Genomic DNA, 10,107 nt, shown 5'->3' with positions numbered 1-10,107 from the left:
GTGCAGTATTGGGACAGAGGCATGACAAGCTTCTGCATGTCATTTATTATGCCAGTCGCATTCTAAACGATGCCCAGAAAATTTACACAACCACAGAAAAAGAATTACTTGCAGTGGTTTACGCCATTGACAAATTCAGATCATACTTAGTAGGATCAAAAGTGATTGTGTATACTGACCATGCTGCTCTTAAATATCTACTCACAAAGCAGGATTCAAAACCCAGGCTCATCAGATGGGTATTGCTTCTGCAAGAGTTTGATATAGAAATAAGAGACAGAAAAGGGACAGAGAACCAAGTGGCTGATCATCTGTCCCGGATAGAGCCAGTGGAAGGGACGTCCCCCCTTCTCTAGAGATCTCTGAGACGTTTCCTGATAAGCATTTATTCGCCATTCAGGAAGCACCATGGTTTGCCGATATTGCAAACTATAAAGCTGCAAGGTTCATACCCAAGGAGTACAACAGGATACAAAAGAAGAAATTAATTACTGATGCAAAGTACTACTTGTGGGATGAACCTTATCTCTTTAAGAGATGTGCAGACGGAATTATCCGTAGGTGTGTACCTAGAGAAGAAGCACAGAGGATCCTGTGGCATTGCCACGGATCTCAATATGGAGGCCATTTCGGAGGTGAGCGAACAGCCACCAAGGTCCTCCAATGTGGCTTCTATTGGCCCACACTCTATAAAGATTCCCGAGAGTTTGTACGTAGTTGTGACAGTTGCCAAAGAACTGGTAATCTGCCTCATGGTTACGCCATGCCTCAACAAGGAATCTTGGAAATTGAGTTGTTTGACGTATGGGGAATTGACTTCATGGGACCTTTCCCACCATCATACTCAAACACTTATATTCTGGTGGCAGTTGACTATGTATCAAAATGGGTTGAGGCTATTGCCACACCCACCAATGATACTAAAACAGTGCTGAAGTTCCTCCAGAAACATATTTTTAGCAGGTTTGGTGTCCCTAGAGTACTAATCAGTGATGGGGGCACTCACTTCTACAATAAACAGCTTTACTCTGCCATGGTTCGGTATAGAATTCGCCACAAGGTGGCCACTCCATATCATCCACAAACCAATGGGCAGGCTGAAGTCTCTAATAGAGAATTAAAGAGAATCCTGGAACGGACAGTAAATACCCGTAGAAAGGATTGGGCAAGGAGCTTGGATGATGCTCTGTGGGCTTACAGAACAACATTCAAGACCCCTATAGGGACCTCTCCATACCAACTGGTGTATGGTAAGGCATGTCACCTGCCCGTGGAACTGGAACATAAGGCCTACTGGGCAACCAGATTCCTAAACTTTGATGCCAAATTAGCAGGAGAAAAAAGATTGCTCCAGCTAAATGAGCTAGAGGAGTTCAGATTCACAGCTTTCGAAAATGCCAAGTTATATAAAGAAAAATAAAAAAAGTGGCATGACAGAAAGCTGTCATCTAGAATCTTTGAACCAGGACAGAAGGTTCTGTTGTTTAACTCTAGACTCAGTTTATTCCCCGGGAAACTGAAATCCCGGTGGAGGGGACCATACGTGATTACAAGTGTATCACCATATGGTTATGTGGAGCTTCAAGATATTGATTCTGATAAGAAGTTCATTGTCAATGGACAGAGAATCAAGCATTATCTAGAAGGCAACATTGAGCAAGAATGCTCAAGGCTGAAGCTAGATTAAAAGCTCAGCAAGGTCCAACTAAGGACATTAAAGAAGCGCTTGTTGGGAGGCAACCCAATTTTTATTTACTTTCATGGTTTTTCATGTTTTGTTAGGTTCATGATCATGTGGAGTCACAAAACAAATATTAAAAATTGAAAACGGAATCAAAAACAGCAGAAGAAAAATCACACCCTGGAGGAAGCACCTGTCTGGCGTTCAACGCCAGAACAGAGCATGGTTCTGGCGCTGAACCCCCAAAATGGGCAACATCCTGGCGCTGAACGCCCAGACCAAGCATGGTTCTGGCGTTCAACACCAGAAATGGCTAGTAAATGGGCGTTGAACGCCCAAAATGGGCACCAACCTGGCGCTGAACGCCCAGAGTTGTGTGCAAGGGCATTCTGCATGCCCAAATTGGTGCAGGGATGTAAATGCCTTGACACCTCAAGATTTGTAGACCTCACAGGATCATTTCAAGATCTGTGGACCCCACAGGATCCCCACCTTCCCTCCTCATAATCCTATTTTTTTTTCTTTCCACATCTTCTTTTTCATCTATTCCCTCTTTTTTTGCTCGAGGGCGAGCAACATTCTAAGTTTGGTGTGGTAAAACAATTATGTGAAGGATCTATAGCTCAGTGGTAGAACATGTGGCTGCAAATCAAGAGATACTTCAGGGGATGCACTTCCCTCCACATAATTATTGGAAGCAACTGAGGATAGAAATACCAAAAATCACTAGGAATCAAGCCACAAAGGCAAGGAAGAGACATAAAAGAGCTCAAGAACATCATTGGTGCCTCAAGAAGGAAATGCCATCATCACTAAGGTGGACTCGTTCCTTGTTCTTACTTTCTCTGTTTTTCGTTTTCTCTATGTTAAGTGCTTATCTATGTTTGTGTCTTCATTACATGATCATTAGTAGTAATTAGTGTCTAATTTGATTTTATTCCCAATTAAGTTATAGTCTATTTTTCTCATCATCAGCAAACATGAATAAAATAGTAGATCTTTTGAATAAGAGGCAATAAAATTTCGAGTTTTTAATAAGAAAAATTCTAATTAGTAACATGTGGTGGCAACGCTTTCTGTCTTCTGAATGAATGCTTGAACAGTGCATATGTCTTTTGAATTTGTTGTTTAAGACTGTTAAATATGTTGGCTCTTGAAAGAATGATGAACATGAGACATGTTATTGATAATCTGAAAAATCATAAAAATGATTCTTGAAGCAAGAAAAAGCAGCAAAGAACAAAGCTTGCAGAAAAAAAAATATATATATGTATATTAAAATAGGCGAAAAAAAAAAAGAAAGAAAAAGAAAAAGCAAGCAGAAAAAGCCAAAAGCTCTTAAAACCAAGAGGCAAGAGCAAAAAGCCAATAACCATTAAAACCAAAAGGCAAGGGCAAATAAAAAGGATCCCAAGGCTTTGAGCATCAGTGGATAGGAGGGCCTAAAGGAATAAAATCCTGGTCTAAGCGGCTAAACCAAGCTGTCCCTACCCATGTGCTTGTGGCGTGAAGGTGTCAAGTGAAAACTTGAGACTGAGCGGTTAAAGTCAGGGTCCAAGGCAAAAAGAAGAGTGTGCTTAAGAACTCTGGACACCTCTAATTGGGGACTTTAGCAAAGCTGAGTCACAATCTAAAAGGTTCACCCAATTATGTGTCTGTGGCATTTATGTATCCGGTGGTAATACTGGAAAACAAAGTGCTTAGAGCCACGGCCAAGACTCATAAAATAGCTGTGTTCAAGAATCATCACACTGAAATAGGGGAATCAATAACACTATCTGAATTCTAAGTTCCTATAGATGTCAATCACTCTGAGCTTCAATGGATAAAGTGAGATGCCAAAACTGTTCAGAAGCAAAAAGCTACTAGTCCCGCTCATCTAATTAGAATCTGAGCTTCACTCAAAAACTCTGAGATATTATTGCTTCTCAACCTATTAGTCTTCTATTTTATTTGTCTCGTTGCTTGAGGACAAGCAACAGTTTAAGTTTGGTGTTGTGATGAGCGGATATTTTATACGCTTTTTGGGGTTAATTTCATATAGTTTTGAGTATGTTCTAGTTAGTTTTTAGTTTATTTCCATTAGTTTTTAGGAAAAATTCATATTTCTGGACTTTACTATGAGTTGTGTGTTTTTCTGTAATTTCAGGTATTTTTCTGGCTGAAATTGAAGGAGCTGAGCAAAAATCTTATTCAGGCTGAAAAAGGACTGCTTATGCTGTTGGATTCTGACCTCCCTGCACTCAAAGTGGATTTTCTGGAGCTACAGAACTCGAAATGGCATGCTTCCAATTGCGTTGAAAATTAGACATCCAGAGCTTTCCAGAAATATATAATAGTCCATACTTTGCACAAGGCAAGACGACGTAAACTGGCGTTCAACGCCAGTTCTCTGCCCAATTCTGGCGTCCAGCGCCAGAAAAGGATCAAAAGCTGGAGTTGAACGCCCAAACTGGCACAAAAACTGGCGTTCAACTCCACAAATGGCCTCTGCACGTGACTCACTTAAATCTCAGCCCCAGCACACACCAAGTGGGCCCCAGAAGTGGATCTCTGCATCATCCATCATAATCCACTCATATTTTGTAACCCTAGGCTACTAGTTTAGTATTTAAACAACTCTTAGAGACTTATTTTATATCTCATGACATTTCAGATCTAAACTTTGTATTCTCTGACGGCATGAGTCTCTAAACCCCATTGTTGGGGGTGAGGAGCTCTGCTGTGTCTCGATGAATTAATGCAAGTATTTCTGTTTTCCATTCAAACACGCTTGTTCCTATCTAAGATGTTCATTCGCGCTTAACTGTGATGGAGGTGATGATCTGTGACACTCATCACCTTCCTCAAATCATGAACGTGTGCCTGACAACCACCTCCGTTCTATATACGATTGAATGAGGATCTCTTAGATTCCTTAATCAGAATCTCCGTGGTATAAGCTAGAACTGATGGCGGCATTCATGAGAATCCGGAAAGTCTAAACCTTGTCTGTGGTATTCCGAGTAGGATTCAAGGATTGAATGACTGTGACGAGCTTCAAACTCCTGAAGGCTGGGCGTTAGTGACAGACGCAAAAGGATAGTAAATCCTATTCCAACCGGATCGAGAACCAACCGGTGATTAGCCGTGCTGTGACAGAGCGCGTGAGCGTAGTTTTCACTGGAAGGATGGAAGGTAGCCATTGACAACGGTGATCCACCAACACACAGCTTGCCATAGGAGGACGTGCGTGCGTGAATCAGAAGACAGAGGAAAGCAGAGATTCAGAAGACAAAGCATCTCCAAAACTCCAACATATTCTCCATTACTGCACAACAAGTAACCTTTAATTTATGCTCTCTTGGTTATTCGCAATTCAACTGATAAACATAATTGACTTCCTGACTAAGATTTACAAGATAACCATAGATTGCTTCAAACCAACAATCTCCGTGGGATTCGACCCTTACTCACGTGAGGTATTACTTGGACGACCCAGTGCACTTGCTGGTTAGTGGTACGCGTTGTGAAAAGTGTGATTCACAATTCGTGCACCATGGATCGAGGCAAAACCCCTAGCTAATGCTACTGCTCAAAGAAGTCAAAAATTCCTATATAGAAACATTGTCACAAGGTTCGGGGTCCCATACTCCATCACCACAGACAATGGCACCCAATTCACAGATGCAGGCTTCGGAAAATTAGCAGCCGATTTGAACATAAAGCATCGGTTCACCTCCGTTGAACATCCCCAAGCCAATGGACAAGCTGAAGCTGCCAACAAAGTCATATTGGCTGGGTTAAAACGGAGATTACAGGATGCAAAAGGAGCTTGGGCTGAGGAACTCCCATAAGTCCTATGGGCATATCGGACAACGCCACATTCCACCACAAAGGAATCACCCTTCCGACTAGCATACGGAGTGGAGGCAATGATCCCGGTAGAAATTGAGGAAGGGTCGCCTAGAGTAGTACACTACAATGAAGAAGCCAACTCCCAACTGCAAAGGGAAGAACTCGACCTACTCCCGGAAGTCCAGGAAAGAGCTCGGATCAGGGAAGAAGTACTAAAACGTCAAATGGCTTCGAGATATAATCTAAAGGTAGTGCCGCGAGGTTTCGCAGAAAACGACCTCACTCTAATCCGAAATGATATCGGAACAACTAGAACTGGAGAAGGAAAGCTGGCAGCAAACTGGAAAGGACCCTACCGAGTCATAGAAGTACTTGGGAAGGGCTACTACAGACTGTCCGAACTCGATGGACGAGAGCTTCCCAGATCGTGGCACGCCTGCAACCTAAGAAGGGATGAAAAACTCCCGCATGTATATATTTGCACTTTTCCTTTGAATGAAATATATTTTAGATATTCTACAAATTCTCAAGACGCATTAATCTAAAGCATTCATCGTCCGATTATAAAGCAACAAATCGGCAGAAAGTGAAAAACAGATTCACAGCACGATCACGATAAAGACCAATAGAGATAAAAGCACGATTCATCTAAAGGTCAACCAAATAAAGATAGAAACCACCTTCTCAAATTGGCAAAGATGAAAGCAGAATAATGCAAGAAGTTATCGAAAGTGATCCGGAAAAAGAACCTGACGAGGTCTTATGGATTGCTAAATAATAACTTAAAAGACTGGCCGACGTTAAGAAGTCGGACCAAGTCAACCCAAGTTATAAGTAAACCCTGGAAAGAGGTCTGGCCAACCCTATTAAAGAGGATTACTTTAACTTAGAAGGGCCCAACATGAAAAAGTCGGCCCAAAACATAAAGTTATAGAAGTAATCCCTGAAAGAGACCTGAATAAGGTCCAAGAAAGAGGATTACAAAAATAACTTAGAAGGGTCCGACCTGACAAAGTCGGCCCAAAACATAAAGTTATAGAAGTAATCCCTAAAAGAGACCAGACAAAGGTCCAAGAAAGAGGATTACAAAAATAACTTAGAAGGGCCCGACATGACAAAGTCGGCCCAAAACATAAAGTTATAGAAGTGATCCCTGAAAGAGACCTGACAAGGGTCCAAGAAAGAGGATTACAAAATAACTTAGAAGAGATCGACATGACGAAGTCGGTCTCCTACAACAAACAAGTTATAAAAGTAATCCCTGAAAGATACCTGACAAGGGTCCAAGAAAGAGGATTTACAAAAATAACTTGGAAAAGACGACGCAAAGAAGTCGGTCTCCCACAAACAAGTTATAAAAGTAGTCCCTGAAAGAGACCCGACAAAGGTCCAAAAAAGAGGACTACAAAAATAACTGGAAAGAGGACCAACGTAAAGAAATCGATTAGGGATTGCTAGAAATAAATACAAGTAAGAGCGAGAAAACCGAAATGCAAGTTGGAGCCACACATCCACGACCTCAAAAGATCCAAGCTACAAGCAATAAGTACAAAGCAACCCAAAGAGGCCCAGCAGCAAGGCTCCAGCATTCTCAAAACCCAGAAAGATGCCAAGACAAGTGCAAACAAGCATGATATAAAATACGATATTATAACAAGCCTCAGGGCCAAGCCCAAAAGCTTAAAAGCTACTTTTTGTTTTTTCAAAATAAAAAGTTGCTAAACAAGCAACCAGAAGGAGTATCAGCAGTTAGCAAAATATTCAAACTACAAAATAAAGAGTTTAAAAGCCCACAAGCTGGGCTATCTACACAAACATCTAAGAAAAATCAGCAAAGATCGGGAGCCTTCTCGGCAGCATCAGTACGGGGAGAAGGAGGGCGAGTCTAAATAGGCACAGCATCCATGTACCATCATCCCGATTCAAGATCTGACAATCCGGATCCGAAACGGATTGACCGACCTCAACTAGGGGAACTGTGGAAGTTGACACTTTGGCAGAAGGCATAGGGGGAGGTTCGACGTCATCATCATCCTGGTCATCAGGGACAATCTTACCATCCCTCACAACATTGTCCAGGCTAAAAAGAGTAAGATCGGCCTCGGGAGCAATAATTTGAACCTGCTCCTTCAGGTTCTCGTAAACAGCATTCACAATGCCAACAAGATGACCCTGGAGCTCAGAGTAATCAGCTCAGGCGTTCTCCAACTCCTCCTTCAAACGCATTCCCTCCTGATAGGATGTGACGTAACTGTCTTTATGCCTCAATGCAGTGTCCTCGGCCAACCGCACAGAAGCCGCCAGAGCAAGGGAACTCGCCTTCATATTCTTCAGATCCTTCTCCAGTTTAGCCATCTTTACCTCAAGCTCCTCCTTCAAGCCCTTCATCTGATCGAACTCCTGTTTTGCCTCCTCCATAAAAGCTTTGGTGGCATGGAGAGGAAGATTTTGAGCAGTTCGGTACAGGGCAGCTCCCATATGTGCCATTTTTACACTACTCCGAGTTATAAAATGCAAATGACGAAGGAGCGATACATCATCCATAGGGAGAACACCGTAAGGACCGATCTGCTGATCTACAAACTCGACCGCATCAAAATCAGGGTCATCAAGGTTGAAAGGCTCAATTGTTTTTTGTTTCTTGTTGGGAGGAGCACCAGAAGTAGCAGTGAAAGACTGTGGAGGGTCGGCCAGTCGAACCCGAGGAGTGGGAATCACCTTCCTCGGCCCAGGAGAACTCGGCATGGGCGGCTTCACCTGAACTTGAGAAGATCCCTCTCCCGTCGCCTTGGCCGAGATATTTTGAGTAGCAGCAGCCTTCTTTGCCTTTTTTATGGCTTTCATGGAATCATTATTTTTTGATATCTCTGAAAAAATAGAATCAACCACAGTAATGGGTTACAATCATAAAAAGAGGAAGCAAAACTAAGAAACACGTACAGAAACAAGTCAGACAGTACCCAAAACAGTTCGAACCAGGGACGGGTCATTCAAAAACCTTTTTGTATCAAGATGGTGTGGTTCCCCCCATAAATCTTCAAGAACAATAACAAAAGCCCGCTCAACCTCGTCAAGCATCTCCCATGTATAACGAGACACTCTCACATACTTCTGTCACTCTAGAGGGAAAGCAGGCTCGTCATTCTCATCAAGAAAAAAGGGGCGGACCCCTTCAACAGCACGGATTCTAAAGAAATAATTCTTAATATCCTTAAAAGATTCATCATACATGGCGAAAACTTTATGCCCCTGGGCAGACCTAAAAGAAACCCAGGAAGCCTTCTTTTTGGAAGAAGCTTTAGGCTTGGCAGAAACAAAGAGATAGAGGAAAAGAGTCTGAGAAGGTGTTACGCCTAGCTCTCGGCAAAGCAGTTGAAAGATCTCGATAAAACCCCAGGAATTCGGATGAAGCTGGGAAGGGGCAATGTTACACGACCACAACAAGTCGGTCTCGAAAGTAGTAAAAGGAAAAGTAATGTCCAACTGGCTGAAGAAATATTCATAGGCATAAAAGAAGGGACGCTCCTCCTCGACCGAAGTAGGAAAACAAACCCTCTCGTCAGAGTCGGGCGCTACAAGCTCATAATCCCTCTCCCGGGTACTGCTACCACAAATCCTATGACGTTTCCTCAGCTCTACATAAAAATTAGCGTCCACCACAGAGACACACATTATGACAAGGGAGTCCAGCCAATCAGACATCCCCTCGGGAACTTCAGAAGACATCTCTACAATGTTATTGCGAGAAGACATGAGGCCAACTAATCCTACAAGAAGAAAAGAAGATTGGATTACTAAAAAATATCTCGGACAAGGGGCAAAACAACTCGACTAATATGATACAGAAGAGAAAACAGAAAAGGAAAACCCCAAGACTCAAACCAAAGTCCTGGGGCATCCTTTGGAGGCAGTAGCAAAGCGAGGTTTCAGGAAAAATCTACAACTTACATCCCGGCATCTCTCAAACAAGAAAAGAAGACTTCAAATAACAAACATTTCATAGGAGAAAGACAAAACACAAAAAGTCATCAAAGCCACTATCTTTTTACAGTCTATCAGCAAAAAGCATCGCCAACATCAAGCACGCCAAGCGGAAATCTTCAAAAGCACAACCTTCTTTTAGAATCAAACAAAATCATCATCAAAAGCACAAACAGAAATGGTGATAATATGCAAAAGCCCTAAAAGCATCAAGCAACAAGAAAGGCGAAAAGGATCATGCAAAAAGGCGAAGAAACTCCCAGAACACACAGGCACAGCAAAAGCAGAAAGATCCAAACTTTCTCCAAGCAAAATCGAAACTTTCTCAAAATCAGACATGAAAAAGTGACACAGAAAAGAGAAAGGAAGAAAAATCAAACCTGGAAAAATAGGAGAAAACCTCAAAAGAAAGCTAAAGAGCAGAAGCGGCAGGTGAAAGAGCCACCCCTCGAACGGAAAAACTCGCCAAAAGTAGGAAACGGAAGGTGAAATCTAGAATCACCCCTCTTCCACAGAAAGCAGTAACAAGCAGGCGTCGCAAGGAAAAACTATGAACTCTAGGCCAAAAAATAGAAAGAAAGAAAAGTAAGGGAGGTTACAAAGAAGAA

This window comes from Arachis hypogaea, chromosome 12 (genome assembly GCF_003086295.3).
Source record: "Arachis hypogaea cultivar Tifrunner chromosome 12, arahy.Tifrunner.gnm2.J5K5, whole genome shotgun sequence".
NCBI classification, from domain to species: Eukaryota; Viridiplantae; Streptophyta; class Magnoliopsida; order Fabales; family Fabaceae; genus Arachis; species Arachis hypogaea.
Note: the sequence above shows the minus strand (reverse complement) of the source record.